Raw genomic sequence first — 19,189 nt, forward strand, 5'->3', positions numbered from 1 at the left:
AATGACTAGTGGCTCATTTTCTGCATGATCTACACCAATAGTTTCAATATTTTTCCTTAAATCTAATGGTAAATACACAACTCTTCCTTTCAATCCTCTTTGCAACTCTGATGGAGGTAATTTACTTGTTTTGGGCTCTATACGAACAATTGCCTGAAACGGGTGAACACATTGTATCAGAATAGACTCATACGTATTTAAATCAATCAGCTCTGGAGGAACAGCAACCAACTCTAGATTATTATGAACAGCTCTAGCAGGCATTTTATTCTCATCTAATTTATTATAACAATATTTGCAAATACGCTGCTCACATCCCAAATCAAAACAATCCTCTACCAACAAATACGTTGCAAATTCCATCCACTTATCATTATCTTCTATTTCACTTTTTAAATACAGATTGACACCCCTAATCTGATTTTTATAGTGATTTCGCCGACAACAAATACAAGAAACATTCGGTCTTTCACCTGAAATTACCTTAAACTTTGTGATTTCATCCTCAAATTTTTCTGTAATTACAGGTTCTACATTGTCTTCAACATTTTGTTCTACTAATGTGTCAGTTTCTTCACTCTCTTGCTGAGGCCCAAAGTAACAAACCTCAATATCCTCACAAACCTGCTTCACATCTGAAACTGACCCACGTAAAAGAGCACTGTTCAACTCACTTAACTTTAGTGCTGGACTTTTTGCATAATACAACCTTCTCACTAACTTCCGCATTTGAGTATGATGAACTGCCAGCATTCTGAAATGGTGAAAAACACTTTCACAAACTTTCCTAGAAAGACAAGCCAGAGAATGACCTTGCAAACCAGTATGTTTTCTCACTCTGCAAGGGTCTAGTCCTTGCAACAGCTTAATCTTTTGTTTTACACTTTTTTTAGTATAGACTCGTAAAAAACGACATCATTTTTCAATAGATTCCTGTCGTACACTACAAACACTACTGCAATCCCAAGTGTACACAGGGTTTTTAGCACGTCTCCCTAAATCTTCATCAGCTATCACTTCTTCTGCATTTCTTTCAATCATTTTCTCTTTCTCCATTGGACAACCATCACTAACCTCATAACCTCTATCACTGGTGTCAACTGCATACAATACTTTTTCACTTAGTGAATAACTCTCTTCATTAAAACAAAGGCTCTGAACTAGAACTGTGTTTCCATTCTCCCAAAAAAACATCACAACATTTTTTTTTATTAATAACTCTTTTCCTCCTACTTTTGGCCTTCATTACAAATATTAGTTTGTCTAGTGATCGAATTCTGTTTAACAGTAAAATAAACAGTTTCCTTTTTACTTCAAAAGCCTTTTCCACAATGCTTTCAATATGCTTCTACTTTTTATAAAAGAAAGCTCTCTTTTTATATTTCTTCACATCTTTCAGCAAATTATGCACTACTCTCTTGCAAAATATTTTTTTGCGTAATTCCTTACACTGATTTTGTCTTCTTTTACCATACTTTATCTCCTTTGACTGAACATTTGCTTTTCTACTTTTCCTCTTATTTTGATTTTTTTCTTACGTAAAAAATTTTCTGAAGTTGCAGCCATTCTCTACATTCTGTTTGCTCCTACAAACATTTTTAATAAATTGCTTCGTGATCTTACCAGAATTTTTTTTCCTTTTAGCCACATTATCTTGTTCATTCAATACTTGTGGTTGATGTTTCTTCAAATAATCCTCCTGTCTCTGTTCTTTTCTTTTTCTTTTTTTTCTGGCATAATTTTTCAATTTTAACGTTGAAAAACAGTATCTCCAAAAAAGAATCACAAATAAATGTATATTAATAACTTTCAAATTTACAGTATTCCATTACTGTACAAACACATTTTATATAAAAACAGACTAAGAAACTATAGCCCTGAACCACAAGTGTGACGATGATTAAAACACTACATACATAGTGCATACTACTTTGAAGCAGTTCATGCCCTAAAGCCTACCTCACTAAAAGACTACATGCTAAGTGACTGAATGATTACACTACTAAAAGGAGACACACTGGGTGAGTACCAGGGTGTTTGCTAGAAGTATATGAATACTAACTGGGGAATTGAAGGTGCAAAAGACAACTGTGTAGCTGATTAGAGACCTGAATGCATACTGCATACGCATTTAAAGCAGTCCATGTGCTAAGGCCCGGCTCACTGCATGAGTACTTCGGTACTGACTGAATGATTAGACTACAGCAAGGAGACTGCCTGGATGAATTTATAAGTGGTTGGGTTTTCGCACAGGGAATGGATTAGTACTTGGTACTGAATGGGTCACTAGAAGAGTGCAAAGGGAGTGACAGGATGTTTGCTGGACTATATGGATACTGACTAGGGAATTGAAAGTGTAAAAGACAAGTCTGTAGGTGGTTAGAAAACTGCATGCATAGTGCATAGGGGTTTGAAGCAGTCCATGTGCTAAGGCCTGGCTCAGTGCATGAATACTTAGTGAATTTATAAATGTTTGCGTTTTGGCACAGTGAATGGATTACTACATGGTGCTGAATGGATCACTAGAAGACTGCAAAGGGACTGACAGGGTGTTTCCTAGAAGTGTATGGATATTGACTAGGGAATTGAAGGTGTGAAAACAACTGTATAGGTGGTTAGAGAACTACATGCATACTGCATAGACATTTGAAGCAGTCTATTTGGTAATGAATGGTTCACAACATAAGTAGTTAGAAACTGACTAAATCATCAGACTACTTCTAGGACAGTGCCTGGGTAAAATTTTTAAATTTTCAGCTCTGGTGCAGTGAAGACAATACTACATGGTACTGCACTTTAGTGTCAAATCATGACTCATTTTATCAACACATAAGCAAAGACTGGCTTCTAATGCTACTAAAAGTTGACAACATGACAGGTTTTATAACAGTTATCTGTCAGCAAATAAATGATCTAACCAAACGCTTCTCTCACAGTGGTTCCCAAATGTACACAGACTCACAGTGTGATTCTAGACAAGCACCACTATCCCTAGGAGTTTACCAAAACTCATTCACTACACTGGAAGTGGTAAGGGAACTGCACACAATCTACATATTTCACGACTACACTTTACTGTCAATACCTAACTCATTTAATGGAAGCATAAGCCATAACTGTCTTCTAATGCTACTAAAACTTGACAACATGACATGTTTTAAAACAGTTGTCTGTCAGCAAATACATGATGTTACCAAACGCTTTTCTCACAGTGGTTCCCAAATGTACACAGACTCACAGTGTGATTCTAGACAAGCACCACTATCCCTAAGAGTTTACCAAAACTCATTCACTACAGTGGAAGAGATAAGGGAACTGCACACAATCTAAATATTTCACGACTGCACTTTAGTGTCAATGCCTGACTCATTTAATCAACGCATAAGCAAAGACGGGCCTCCAATTCTACTAAAACTTGAGTACATGACATGTTTTAAAACAGTTGTATGTCAGCAAATACACGATGTTACCGAACGCTTCTCTCACAGTGGTTCCCAAATGTACACAGACTCACAGTGTGATTCTAGACAAGCACCATTATCCCTAGGGGTTTACCAAAACTCATTCACTACACTGGAAGTGGTAAGGGAACTGCACACAATCTACATATTTCACGACTGCACTTTACTGTCAATACCTAACTCATTTAATGGAAGCATAACCCATAACTGTCTTCTAATGCTACTAAAACTTGAGAACATGACATGTTTTAAAACAGTTATCTGTCAGCAAATACACGATGTTACCAAACGCTTCTCTCACAGTGGTTCCCAAATGTACACAGACTCACAGTGTGATTCTAGACAAGCACCACTATCCCTAGGAGTTTACCACAACTCATTCACTACAGTGGAAGAGGTAAGGGAACTGCACACAATCTACATATTTCACGACTGCACTTTAGTGTCAATGCCTGACTCATTTAATCAACACATAAGCAAAGACTGGCTTCTAATGCTACTAAAACTTGACAACATGACAGGATTTAAAATAGTTATCTGTCAGCAAATAAACAATGTTACCATATGCTTCTCTCACATTGGTTCCCAAATGCACACAGACTCACAGTGTGATTCTAGACAACAACCACTATCCCTACGAGTTTACCAAACCTTATTTACTACTATGGAAGCGGTAAGAGAACTGCACACAATGTGCATATTTCAAAAGTACACTTTTGTATCATTGCCTGACTCATTTAATCAACGCATAAGCAAACACTGGCTTCTCATGCTTCTAAAACCTGACAACATGACAGGTTTTAAAAGAGTTATCTGTCAGCAAATACAACATATTACTAAATGCTTCTCTCACAGTGGTTCCCAAATGCACACAGGCTCTCTGTGTGATTCTAGACAAACAACACTATCCCTTGCACTATACCAAAACACATTGCTTCATCTACAAGGAGTACTACATTTTACTGCAGAAACATAACTCATTTCACAAATTCATAAACAATGACTGGTTTCTAATTCTACCAAAATATAAAAACTGCATAGTTATCTGTCTACATGTTTCTACATGCACACACACTGTCAGTAACTTTGTAGAGAAAAAAAAGTACTCCCTACACTTTAGCAGAAGAAATACATTAGTCTGATTAAAATAAAAATAGTCTACATACATCCCCTCAGAATTAAATAACTCACCTTTCAAGTTGTTTTGTAGATTAAGAAGTATATCAGTCACACACACCAGATTTTCTTATATAGAATCTCTGCACTGTGCACCTGTCAGCAGAACCAAAGAATGGCAAAGTTTCCCTCTCATTTTCCACACATATACATGTAAACATCAAATCACATTCCTTCCCACATAAATTCAAAAGCAAACACACATTTCTATTGGTTAAACATTTCAACCCTTTCCAAATGACATAAACTTCAACCCTTCCCCCAATCTGCCTTCTGCCCGTTACCATAGAAACAGGTCATGGAACACTGTACTGTGCACACAGGTCACAAGTTCAGCACACACAATGTTGCTAATCAAAACAGCAAGTGTGCTTGACTTCTCAACATATCAGCTTATCATATATAATGTTCCTTACAATCAGTTTTTGGTAACCAATAAGAATCATGCGTTTAAAAAACAGAAATATGCACCCTACCTTTCAGTGTAGAAGGTTGTCAAACAACCAATGATTTCTTGTCTTTTTTCAAAATTGCATCTTAGCCACCATTTTAGAAACATCTTACTTTCCAAACTGCCATTTCATTTACAGAGACCATCTGAGTGCATCCAGACCTCCTTACAAGAAGCTTACAGTGTGGATTGTGGGACACAGCAACATTTTCTGGAGCCAAAGGTATGCAGAAAACAAAGGCATTCACAAAGACCTAGGTTTGCCAAATGTAGACATTAAATGGATTGGACAGAGAGGGTTAAAGTGGCACCAATTGATGCCATTGGTGAAATCCTTCATGCAAATCCAACACCCTGACCTCATAATAGTGCACTGTGGTGGCAATGACCTAGGCACTTTGACTGGGGTAGGTCTGGAAATGCTTATGAAGGACACCTTTGCAGAACTGATATCACTTTTCCCTAAAACTGCCTTTGTGTACTCTAACATATGCCAAATGCAGAAATGGAACTGTTCCGATCATTTTTGTCCACAGATTGAGAAAGCTAGGAAACATGTGAATAAATCTGTTTCTGCTTCTCTGAGACTACAGAATGGGGTCCATTTACAATAACAATCTGCGATCTCATATGCAAGAGATGTATAGGAAAGATGGAGTACACTTTACTGATGAAGGAAACAGAGTCTTCCTCAACAACTTTAGACTCTGTATAGGTACATACTTATAAGTACCAAAAACTCTCAATGAACACAACGGCTCTTTTTAGAGCCACTCAAGAACAAAACACTTAAGCTTAATCTTTATCTCCCAACAATTTCATTTTTTTTCCCTTGGATCCGCGAACCCACCGCGAGAGTATCCGTGCATCCAACGCGATAGGATGCGCGCACCGTGCGCGCATTTGGCCGTTTAAAAAAAAAAAAAGGGGGGCCCCAGGGGGTCCTTCTGGGACCCCCTAAGCACCTCTAGAGGGTCAGAGTATTTCCACTCTCCCCCTTTTATATGTTTTACACACTTATTCCCCTTGCTTCTTCAGTCTCGCTTCTATCGAGGCAGAAAATGGCCACCAACAGTTCCTGGTTTCGAATGTAGAGAGACACTTGGCCGCCAATTAGCATTCAGCGCGCGATCGGGAGGGTGCACGCTCGGTTCCAGGAGGGTGCGCTTACGGTGCGGGTACGGTCCGCGGATCCTCCGCGGCCATAGATATCACTAACTTTTTTACCCTAATTTTCTCAGGAACTACTGAACAGATTCACACCATATATGCAAAAGGCACGAGTCCTCACTGAGGACTACCTCTTTGCCAAATTTGGTGTCATTCCGTTCAGTGGTTCGGGCTGTAGCTGCGACAACAGATCCTATGGGAAATTGCATGGGGAAAACGCGTTTTGGGACCCCCCTTTTTTCTCGGCCCCCGCTTGATCACCACAAAACTTTCAGAGTAGGAGTGGAGCGGAGCTGGCCAAAAGTTTGGAAAATTTCTCGAGGATTCGTCAACCGGCGCCAACGTTATTCCAAATAGAATGTTGCGGATTTCCTATGGAAAATAGGTCCTAACTATAACTATCTACTGGCGACCGCCAGTAGATAATATATAATATATATATAAATATCATGTGATCAAGGCTCTGCGGAGCTGAAACGCATAATGGCGACGGTTGAATAAAACACCTTTTGGTGCCAGTTTGGGTCCGTATCCGTTATATTGGGAGAAAGGAACCTACAGCGGAATTCACGTCATATATATAAATATATATATATATCCAACAAAAAAGTACCTTGATGCGGGAAGATGCCTCACAAAGGATTTGACATAAGCCATTTATTATGGAAAAAACCAGCATTGCAGTCCAGGAAAATTATAACTTCCTTACGCGTTTCAGAGCACACCAAGTCCCTTCATCAGAGGCACTTTTTTGTTGGATTTATATGCGGCAGCCTGGCCGCAGGGAATTGACGACACTACCGAGGTGGGGCCCTTGCACTGACACTCTTTGGCTCGTGAGAAGGGTACAAAGGCAGGATAATTTCAACTGGCTGACACAGTCCGGAAACACACCTGGGTTTTAATTTTTATTTTTATGGATGACATTTTCACCGCGCCCACTTGGGTAATATATGCTTGAACATTGCACTTACTACAAGTACCAGCATGCTAAGAGGAATGTCCACGTTTGTGGAATTATAAAAGCTGCATGCGATTACGTACCTGTTAAAAGCTTTGAGCGGTTGAACTGTCATCTTTCCTCTGATGAAGGAGCTTGGTGTGCTCTGAAACGCGTAATCTGGGTCACTGAACACCCCAGGGTAGCTTTTCGCCAGCTTATCAACCAGATCCAGAAGAGGCCAGCGCCCTAGAAATAGCCAGAGAGAGGGCTTGGTCCACTGTTGGAGGGAGAAGTTGGGGGGCCATTCCTCCTCCACTTCCTGGTAGGAAGAGTAAAAATGGTCTTCTGGAGAAGACATGATAGCAGAGGGTGTGAGTACAGAACAAATGCCCTTAAAATTCTTAAGGCAGCCCCCTCGCCGGTGCTCCAACAGCTGGGCTTTCCCGAAGCTGTTAGAAGTGCTCCAGCGTGGAGTTTCCTATCCTCCCTTTGTCCCAGACCAGATATCATACTAACGCTTTTACTCAATACATTCATTGGTGGGGCCCATAACACCAACACTCACACACACTCATTTGGTCTGCTCTTACAGGAGAGATAGATGTTCCAAACGCTGGCGTGAAAAGAATATTTTATAATCTAAAGGAATTTTATTTACATAAACATACACTAAATATCCTTAATCCAGCACATCTTGATCCTGAATCTCAAGATATCCCTTCCACTTAGCCGATGGATCAATTTAGTTCAATTTGGAAAAGTGATTCTAATCTTTTTCATTTATATTCAGATGATAATAAATAACCCAACACATTTGCTTGTTAATCAATAATATTTTATCTAATTAATGCAAATATTAGTAAAATTTCAATCAAACCACAGAACATCATAGTTACCTAATCTGGCTATTAGTCATCCTCTTAAGTCAATCAATTCGTCATGCAGCACGCTACAGTCCCAAAGATTGGGTCTCGACCATAAGCGTGTACGCATCAATCAATGCCCATCAGTCTAAGAGTCCTCAGTTCATCAGGAAAATGGGCAGCAATTTAGTCTGTCAAAGATTCAGGGAAACAGCTGTCCTGCAGTGTCACCGTCCTCTCCGTCAGCATAACGTCAGGAAACAGGAAAAGGGGGGGGGGTTCGCTAACTCACTAGTCTACCTTCTTTTATAATGAAATTAATGACAAAATGTAGCAAAAGTTAGTTTTAGGCACATCTGATTGGATGTTTAAGATTGTCCGTTTTGGTTTCCCAAAGTCTATGATGTCACACTGTCAGACATGATCCATCCGGTTTGTTAAAATTGTCCATTGTTAAAGCTCTTGGCAGAAGTCCAGTCACAACCTTGTTCTGGTACAGTCTGTGTAGGTCATCATGAGGCCACTTGTTCAGGAGCCTGGAGTATGCACACTTAGTCGGAAACCTCGTGGAATGGTAGCTGTCTCGTCATGTCCATGGTTCGGCCATTTGGTCGTAGGAATTGGTCAACTTAAGCAAAACAAACACAGAAAGTAATTAAAACATGGAAATAATGAATAAAATGTTTAACCCTCACTAATTCCCTTATGTGTGTGTAATTATCTAGCTTATTGGCGACATTTAAAGCGTTTATACTCACCCAATGATGTCATCTGGTGCAACTTACAAATACGTCACAAAAGCAACATATACCATGCAATATTCTATTTTTCTAGTGTTAGTATGCGTACATGGGCTAATAAATAATATTATTCAGCCATGCAGATGCTAATCCCACGTGTATTTCATACATTAGTAATATTGATTAAATATCAAACAAATACATTAATACTTATTATAATTAATAGATTATTCTAATTAGTATGAACATGCAGATTAGGGGGGTATACAACATTTTGTTTTACCCCCTCCATCAGAAGAACAGACTGAGGCGCAATTCCAATTACCTGGCCGTGTGGGGAAATCACCACGTAGTGGTGTCAAAATTAGGCGAGGCTTGGTCGGGAATCAAGCGGAAACTAAAGGAGTGACCGGATTCCCAAACGCTATGGGGAGAATGCTCTCGGGCAAGAGCCTGCTGCGCAGGGTCTATGAAACCATACCAAGGCAATAATGCTAATAACGTGCACAAGAAACCGCTATACAAACAGCAACAACGTCAGATTAAGCCAAGAATGTAAGGAATTAACTTAACTGATGAGCAGTGAAGAAAGAGGAAGTGGAAGGGACGTCACGATATTATATACGATGGACTGTGATATGATTGAACTATAGTTGCCTGGGAGGCTACGCCCCTAATGGTTCATGGGTTGTGTAGTCTTTTGTTTAATGATTGTTGTGTTACATTTTCTTTGAACTGCTATGCAAATAAAGTGAGGAAAGATATACATAATCCTCGCCTCCGTCCTGCCATAGAATTCATTAAACTTTATTCAATCTGATTTACAAACATAGATCATAAAAGTGTACATAAACACAGTAAATCCTCTTTCCTAATACAATACAGTGAGAATTAATTAAAACCAGTACGTAAAAACGGGTGTTACAAAGCCCAGTTCAGAGAAACTTCAAGTTAACAGAATCGTAAAGTTCAATGTTTCGTAAGATCAATCTCATTTACTTCATGCAAAATACACATTAAGGGGTCCAAGTAAGATGTAACGCTCCAATACCTGACCAGTCTGATATATATACAACTGCAGAAAAACTAAAAATAAGAAGTGTTTTGCACACTTCTGTCATTGGGAAATATGTGGGCTACAACTGGGTGATATTTGTGCTACATTTGGGCTCTTTTTTCTCTGGTGGCCATCTTGGGAGACTTATTTGTTATGAAGTTTCCTAATTTCCTCCTTTACTGCAGTCTCCTCAGCAGGGAATGCTTTCAGTTTTTTACTTTGATTCCATCAAGAAGGCAGTCAAATGTGTCACACATTTGCCATAAATTCAGAATGTTAGAACTCTAGTTGTTCATTAGATCACTGTAGTAAAGCTACTGCTCACCAGGGAGTTAACTGGAAGTCTACTGCTGGTATTGAAAGTGATTGTTTCAGTCTGCATGTCAGAATTCTCTAATGAAATAGAAGAGGATTTGAGATCTCACTTAAAACATGCCCTACATTTTCTTTCTGCAGCACTAACCATAATTTCTATGGCAAAATTAACCCCCTCATTTTGTTCCTTTTTAAATTAAATGTTTTAAGTGTTACCAGTCTATTCCAATCAAGATGGCTTCAGGATTGCCATAATTTTGTCATAAGTAAGGCTGTTAGCGCTCTAGTTGTTATTTAGAATACTCTGGGAAGCTGCAGTAGAACACAAAGGCATCAACTGACTGGCTGCTCCTGTTGAAATATAACAAGAAGATATTTGAGATCACACTTGAAACACGTCCTAATTTTTCTTTCTACAGCACTAACCATAATTTCTATGACAAAAATGAACGCCGTCATTTTGTTCCTTTTTAAATTAATTGTTTTAAGTGTTAGCAGTTTCTTCCAATCAAGATTGCTTCAGGTGTGCCATACTTTTGTCATAAGTAAGGCTGTTTGCGCTCTAGTTGTTCTTTAAAACACTCTGGGAAGGTGACATAGAACACAAAGGCATCAACTGACAGGCTGCTCCTGTTGAAATATAAAAGGAAGATATTTGAGATCTCACTTAAAACATGTCTTAATTTTTCTTTCTACAGCACTAACCATAATTTCTATTACAAAATGAACCCCCTCATTTTGATCCTATTTAAATTAAATGTTTTAAGAGCTACCACTTTATTCCAATCAAGATGGCTTCAGGTGTGAAATACGTTTGTCATAAGTAGGCCTGGGCTAAAATTTCGTTCAGTTCGCGGAAATTGCGATAATTTGACATTTTTGCGTTCCGCGGAAAGCGCGAAAATGTCAAAATTTCTGCATTCCGCAGCTTGGCGATAATTTGTTTCTTGCTCACGCTGTAAAATAATACATTCTCACGCGCGCGCGATTGCCTTACCTGAATCCCTGCATTCGCTGACAAGTTTTCTTGATCCGGTCGCGTTCTCCATGAGATGTTGTATTGTTTTTAGCCATTTGCGCTGTCTCGCGACAGTTCGCGCCCGCAGTGACGTCATGCGTCGCGCGATCACATGGGTAAGTTGGCGAGCCGCAACCATGCAGAAAATCTCGAGAACATGCGGGGAAAAAACTTCCGCATCTTCGCGATATTTCCGCGTGTTTGCGATAATTTTTAACATTTTCGCGATAATTTGCGAAAGTGGATTTCGCAAATTCCACCCACCCCTAGTAATAAGTAGGACTGTTAGCACTCTAGTTGTACTTTAGAAGACTCTGGGAAGCTGCAGTAGAACACAAAGGAATCAACTGACAGTCTCTGCCCTTGTTGGATGTACATGTTTTACTGAGAATGTCAGACTTCATTCTCACATGACTGAGAAAGATAATGTGAATTTAAAGAAAATATGCTCTCAGTTTAGCTTATAGATCACCTTCCAAACCTCTGTGGGAAAAGCATGAGAAAATAGTTTTCTCTCAAACATGATTCATGATAACACAGCAGAAGGCTTTTTCACATGGTAAAATCACCTTAGAACACACCACAATTCCTAAAATGAGTATGGTGCCATCAACAAATGATTTATAATGTAACTAAAGTCTTAAAACCTTCTATTAACTGCAATGCTTTTTAATGAGGTGCTATCATGTATATTGGTCCCAAGATGGCTGCCAACACTTCCTGGATGAAGTACTGACAGCCAATCAGATCTCACGATGCGATGTGTGGTTAGGCTCCGCCCAGATATATCTATCTTTTTAACTCTAATTTTCTCAGGAACTACTGAACGGATTTACACCATTAAAGCAAAAGACATGAGTCTGAACTGAGGACTACCTCTTTGCCAAATTTGGTGTCATTCCGTTCAGCAATTCGGGCTGTAGCTGCGTCAACAGGTCCTACGGGAAAATGCATGGGGAAAACGCATTTTGGGACCCCCCTTTTTTCTTAGCCCCAATCACCGTGAAATTTTCAGCATAGGAGCAGACCGGAGCTGGCCAAAAGTCTGGAAAATTTCGCGAAGATTAGTCAATCGGCGCCAACGTTATTCCAAATAGAATGTTGCGGATTTCCTATGGAAAATAGGTCCTAACTATAACTACCTACTGGCGACGGCCAGTAGGTAATAAATATATATATATATATATATATATATATATATATATATATATATATATATATATATATATATATATATCCAATCGCAAAGTTCGTCCACAAGAAAGAGCCCACAGCAGATAGGTAAGTTCTTAGCAGTTTAATGATGTAAGCTGCAGCCCTTCAGCCAAAGCGAATCTCCTGATGAGCGAGTCTTAAACGCCAAATAGAATGTTGTGGATTTCCTATGGAAAATAGGTCCTAACTATAACTACCTACTGGCGACGGCCAGTAGGTAATAAATATATATATATATAATCCCGGAGGCACACGCTAACTCACGAGATGCCTCTCAGTGGGACTATGCCTTTCACCCTGCGAGTGCGACTCACGAAAACGGCAACCCTTTTTTGATGAATATGTGTCCCCGCTTGGGCCACGAGCCGCACCGCCAAAAGATCCTGGTGGGTCTGCAGCTGTTTATTGGGGCAGCAATTGCAGAGCAGGGTGAAGCTGTCACTGATGGGGGTGTGTTGGCATCACTGTTGCCCTTCAAATTTGAACATTGGCAATCACGAGGCAGTTACCTTTGGGGAAGGACTTCACGTCCCATAATTCCAAGCGTCTTTTCACCTGAGCGCCATCCTGTTTAAAATCAAAATAAAAGAGGGAGTAACCTTTGGTCCTTGTCTGTCTCCTGTTTGCGGCAAAGCCCATAAAGGAAGGGAAATCCCGAAACGCGTCGGCTGGAGCCGGAGGCACACGCTAACTCACGAGATGCCTCTCAGTGGGACTATGCCTTTCACCCTACGAGTGCGACTCACGAAAACGGCAACCCTTTTTTATGTTTAAAACGTTTTTTTTGAAACAAAACAAACCATGGGGGAGGGGGGTAGGAGGTTAGGGTACATTTAATACAATCAAAGAAAAAAGGTGCAACTCAAGAGGGTTGGCGATGGATAGCTCGATGGGCCAGGGGAAAAGCACAGTAAATGAAAGGCTAGAAATGCAAACTGTGGAATCCCTGCGTGCATATCCAACACCCCAAATCTGAGCAATGAAAGCCAGCAGCAACTCGACAAAGCACAATCCACCCCCCCCCATCCCCCATCCCCCCAGTATAGAAAGGAAGGAAGAAAAAACAATACCCCACCCCCCCGTCCTATGGTCCCGCATCAGATTAGTCCTTACCAAGAAGCCCCGCACCCCCTCCCCCCGAGGCCTCTGTCTCACATGTGGTCTAGTCCGCCGGGATCACCGGCGGCGTCAGCCTGAGAAGCCTAAGATACCTCGGACAGGTGAGCTCCCGGAATTCGGTGGACAGCAGCACTAGAAAGGGTTGCCACAGCTCTTCAAATTGGTCTATTTCCCCCGCCACCGTGAGCGACAACTTCTCCATTCCCAGCACATGCCAAAGCCTATGCAACCAACCCGTGATGGAGGGGACAGTGTTGGTGCGCCAGTGAATAAGGATGTTCTGGACCGCAGACCCCAGCGCAATCGCGATCTGCCTGCCCCTGCGGGACTTCAGTGGGTACATTATGTCATTGGGGAGGCCCAGCAGGACATACGCCGGGAAGCACGGCAGCTCTATCTCAAAGTGCTTATCCACCTCGTCCAAAACTTCCTTCCAGTAAGCGGTCAGCACGGGGCAATCCCAAAGAATGTGTGAGAGGGTACCCTCCTGCCCGCAGCCCCGCCAGCACCCCTTGTCAGTGTATTTATGCATTTCATACAGTCGCTCCGGGGTGTAATACCAATAAGTGGACACCTTAGTGAAGGTCTCCGTAAGGCCCGTGTGATATGCAGAGTGCCGCGCCCGATACGCAATTTTGTCCCATTCCTTGTGGCTGAGTGTCCTACCCAATTCCCTGTGCCAGCGCTCCCTCCCCGGGTTGTAATAGTGAAACGGCGGGGGTTGTAGGTACTTGTACAGATCGGTAATTAGCTTAGCGTCGGAGGTCCGGGTAGCCAGCCACCTCTCATATGGTGTAATTTGACGAGCAGCGGTGTCACGCACCTGGGGCTGGAGGGCCCAATGCCGAACCTGCATGTAGCGCAATCTGTCCAGCTCCGTCAGGCCGAACTCCTGGCGGAGTTGCTGAAACGGAATCACTCCCTCCGGGCCATAGATCTGGAAGAGCGCCCTGCCGCCCGCCTGCACCCAATGGGAGAAAACTCCCGGCTCCATCCCTGGGGAGAAGTCCGGGTTGCCCGCTATGGGTGTGAACGGCGAAGGGAAGGTGGTGAGGCCCCGAGCCTCACAGACTGCGTCCCACACCCGCAGGGGGACCCGCGTAATAAAAGAAGCGTAAAGGTTAGGGGGGCGGTGCGCGCGGCGCAAGAATGGAACCTCTTGTAAAGTGCGGCCCGCCACTGCCTGGTCTTGAAAGAGCCAGTGTTTGTCGGACTCCCACCTGCTCCACTCCACCAAATATCGCAGCTGTGCCGCCTGAAAGTACTTACGGAGGTCCGGAATACCGAGGCCCCCCGCCTCCGGAGCAAGCGTGGAGAGGACCCTCTTCATTCGTGGCTTGCGGCCCTGCCAGACAAAGCGGGAGATGTCAGCCTGCATTTGTCGTATCCAGCCCACCGGGGGCTGGAGAGGGAGGGCCCGGAAAAGATACAGTATCTGGGGCAACACCGTCATCTTAACCGCCGCGATTCGCCCCAGCCAGGACAGTAGGCCTTTGCTCCAGCGACCAAGCTCCTCCTTGATCTTCCTGCTGAGGGAGGCATAGTTAGCCGTGACCATCTCCGGTAATGTGGGCGCCAGCAGAATCCCCAGGTATGGCACCGTGGAGGAGGACCACTGCATGGGGAAGAGTCGCTGAAGGTCCCTCCTGGTGTCCGCAGCCAGGGACACGTCTAACGCCACCGACTTGCTCATATTCATTTTGAAGCCGGCCACACAGGCAAAGGCGTCTAGTTCCTGGAGGCAAGCAGGCAGCGACCTCCTAGGGTCGTCCAAGGTCAACAGGACATCGTCCGCGTAGAGACTGACAGTGTGGACATACTGGCCCATCCGGACCCCAACCGCATCCGGGTTATCGCGAATCCTCTGAGCAAACGGCTCCATGTAGAGGGCAAACAAGAGCGGCGAGAGGGGGCAGCCCTGCCTTGTGCCGCGTTCGATGGCAAATCCACCGGAGCTACACCCGTTGACCCGCACCAACGCTGAAGGATGCTTATAACAGTTGAATACCATGGTGCAGAACTTATCCCCGATTCCCAATTTCTTGAGAACCAGCTCGAGATACGGCCAGTGAACTCTGTCGAAGGCCTTCTCCGCGTCGACGGACAGCAACATCCGCTCCCCCGGGATCCGCGAGGCCTTCTCCAGAACATGCGCCACCCGCTTGGTATTGTCAACCGTCTGTCTGCCGGGTACAAAGCCAGCCTGGTCCGCCTCCACCAATCCGGGGAGGTGTGGACCCAGCCTGGACGCTAGAATCCCTGTATACAACTTGAGGTCGACATTTAAGAGCGAGATGGGTCGATACGAACCGCAGAGGGCCCGGTCCTTCCCAGGTTTCGGAATTACCGCGACCGTCGCCCTCAGGAGATCCGGTGGGATGGCTCCCGGTTCAGAAAAGGAATTAAATAGCTGAGTAAGGACAGGGGCCACCGCTGTGCAAAAAGTCTTATAAAACAAAGACGTGTACCCGTCCGGGCCCGGGGCCTTACCATGCTTCAGCCGCGCGATAGCGGAAATCACCTCCTCAACATGGATATCCCGCTCCAGGTGGTCCGCCTGAGCCGGATCCAGCACCGGAAGGGTCACCGACTCCAAATAGCCTTCGGCGTCCTGTGGCGAGGAGGGTTCCTCCGCATACAGCGCCTCGTAGAAGCCGCGGAAAGATTCCGCTACCTCTGCGTCCCCGGAGACGACCACCCCGTCCGTGCCCACCAGTTCCCTCACGACGCCACGCTGCTGCGTGACCCGGAGCCGGTGTGCTAGGAGCTTGCCACATTTGTCCCCCCCAGTGTAGAAGGCGTGTTTCAAGCGCAAGGCGGCATACTCCGCCCTATCAAGATCCAATGCCGACAGGAGCTTCCTCGCAGCCTTCAACTGCCTCCACACCCTTGGCGCCCCCGTACGGCGGTGGACCTGCTCAAGCTCCCGGACCTGAATGGTCAGCTCGTCCCTCTTCCTTTGCCGCTCCCTATTTTCGGCTGCGGAGATAGAGATAAATTCCCCCCGGAGGACTGCCTTCAATGCCGCCCACTGTGTCGCCTGCGAAGTGTCGGTGTTGCTATTGTGAGTTAGGTAGTCCTGTATGACCTCCCCAATGCGCTGCACTACAGACTTTTTGTGTAAAAGGGTATCCCGGAGGCGCCACACCCCCCGAGAGGGGGAGGCTGCCGGCCACTGGAATACGCCGGTGACTGGTGAATGGTCAGACAAGGTCAGGACCCCGATGTCCGCCGCCGTGGCAGCGGCATGCATCGGCCCACTCACCAGAAGGTAGTCCAGCCGTGAGTAGGTTCGATGTGCGTGTGAAAAGTAAGAGTAGTCCCTATCCGTGGGGTGCATGGAGCGCCAAAGGTCGTGTAAGTCCATTTCCGCAATCCGGGCCTTCACAGCCTGGGACAATTCCCCCGTCTGCGGGAAGCGCTGCGCCGATCTGTCCATCACAGAATCGAAGACAATATTAAGGTCTCCCCAGAATGACGTGGTGGTCGGGGGAAGCAGTGACATCCACTAACACGGAGTCTAGGAAACGCTCTTGGTGGTCGTTTGGGCTATAAACGGAGCCAACCGTAAACGCTATGCCTCCTAAGCGCATGCGATACGCCAGAAGCCTCCCCTTCTGTTCAGCACACTTATACAAAACCTCCCCCCTAAAGGAGCTCGCTAGAAGAATGGCTACCCCCGCCGTCTTGTTCGCTGCCGAGGAGAAGAACTGGGTAGGGAACTTAGCAGAGCGCAGCCTATGGCAATCCCGGGACAATAAGTGGGTCTCCTGTAAAAGGCAAATGTCCGCCTGCGTCCCCTCCAGCAAAGATAAGATCGCTCTGCGCTTCACGGGGTTGTTCAGACCCTGAACATTAAGGGTCACTACCTTTAGGGCCGACATTCCTCTCGGGGATCGGGAGCGCCGTGCAATGGGCAGGGGATCAGCGGGTGGGGCGCGCGGGGCAGCCGCGCAGGACAAGCCATAACAGACCAAGCGTGGGCATGGACAACGTCGGGCGGGACCTCCCCAACCCCAGAACAACCCCTACACCCACCCAAAACACAACCCTGGCAACTAGCCAAACGCAAACTCAAACACCCCATTGTCCCAGTCAAGCCCCAAAACGGGCAAGTCCGTAGAAAGGAACGAAGTGGACGTCCAGCCACTCACCTCCAGCCGCTCCCCCCCGACCCCCCCGCCCCGAACCCAGCATTTAAAGAAGCTAAAGGCATCTCCCCCCGGAGTGAGTGTTGGAGCCGGCCGAGTCGCTGGCCGCCGCCCTCAAAGCGTCGGCCATGTCCGCCCTGATGGTAGGGGAATCAGGACGCCCTGCGCTGGCCGCTGATCGTCGCCTCGCCGACCTCTGCCGGCTCCGTCTCTCCGAGGCCCTCCACGACAGTGTAGCTCCTTCCTCCTCCGCCGCCGTAAGCCCCAGGACTCCACAAATGTCCTGCAAGGAGCATAGCTGGTGTAGCACCCCGTTCCATCGGAAGATCAGGCGGAAGGGATGACCCCAAGAGTACGGCATCTCGTGCTCGCGCAAAAAGTCAGTGGCAATCCTGAAGGACCTGCGTTTCTGCAGCGTGATGGCGGAGAGGTCCTGGTAAAGCGCCACCGGCCGCTCCCGGAAAGTCAGGGGCTGTTTCCTGCGGGCCTCAGTCATGATGCGTTCCTTCAGCGGGAAATCGGGCAGGAAGGCCAGAATGTCCGGTGGAGGTGCCGATGATTGGCGCTGCCGGCCAACCCTACGTGCCCTATCAATGCTAATGGGGAAGTCCGCAGCTTCCCCCAGGATCTCTCGGAACAGGTCCCGCAGGTAGCTCCCCAAATCGGACCCCTCATCTGCAGTCGGCACACCACGCACTCGAATGTTGTTCCTCCGTGATCTGTTCTCAAGGTCCTCAGAGTGGGCCTGGAGCTCAACACACTGCTCCCGGAGGCGGAGAACGTCCTGTTGAAGATGGCCTATCTCCTCCTCCCGGCGTTGGGCCTCCGTCTCCACCGTTTCAACACGCTCGCCAAGGCCCTCCACTTCCCTGCGCACTTCCCGGACCTCGCTGGCCACCTCCCGCTTCAGTGTCTGGAAGTCCTCCCTGAGGGAGCTAAACAGTTCCTCCATAAAGGTCCTCGTGACGGGTGGCTCCCCCCCAGTTACGTCCGCCGAGGCCCGGGAGGTCCCCGGCGAAGGCTGTGTTCTGTCCCGCAGTTGCTGGGCCCTGCCAAGCATGTCCGGCAGGGTGCGGTCCCCCTTCTTCGAGCCTCCTCTTCCAGACATCGCAAGCACTGCGGTCGGGCACTGGTCCAGCCGCCCCAGGGATGCCCAGCTGCTGGCAAGCACTCGACGTGGGTGTCCCCCCACAAGCAGGGTCGCTGCGTCACAGGTGACAAGATGGCGGTCCAGCCCGGTCACCGCCAGCCGCGGGTGCCCATCCGAGACAGGAATGGAAGCTACAGTGAGGGGCTCCTCGTCAGCACATCCCCCAAAAAGTCAGCCCGGCAGCCGCGGCGGTCACATACATCCACCAGCAAGGGCTCGGTGAAGGCCAACACCACTGATCCCATGGGGACAAGATGGCGGCAGGGCGAGGCAGGGCAGAGCGACCAGGCCCGGCGACACCACCGGGGCCCTCAAAACGCACAGCAATCGAATAGGTTCCACCGCCGGTTTCAGTCTGTC

Source organism: Triturus cristatus, chromosome 2_1 (assembly GCF_964204655.1).
Source record: "Triturus cristatus chromosome 2_1, aTriCri1.1, whole genome shotgun sequence".
NCBI classification, from domain to species: Eukaryota; Metazoa; Chordata; class Amphibia; order Caudata; family Salamandridae; genus Triturus; species Triturus cristatus.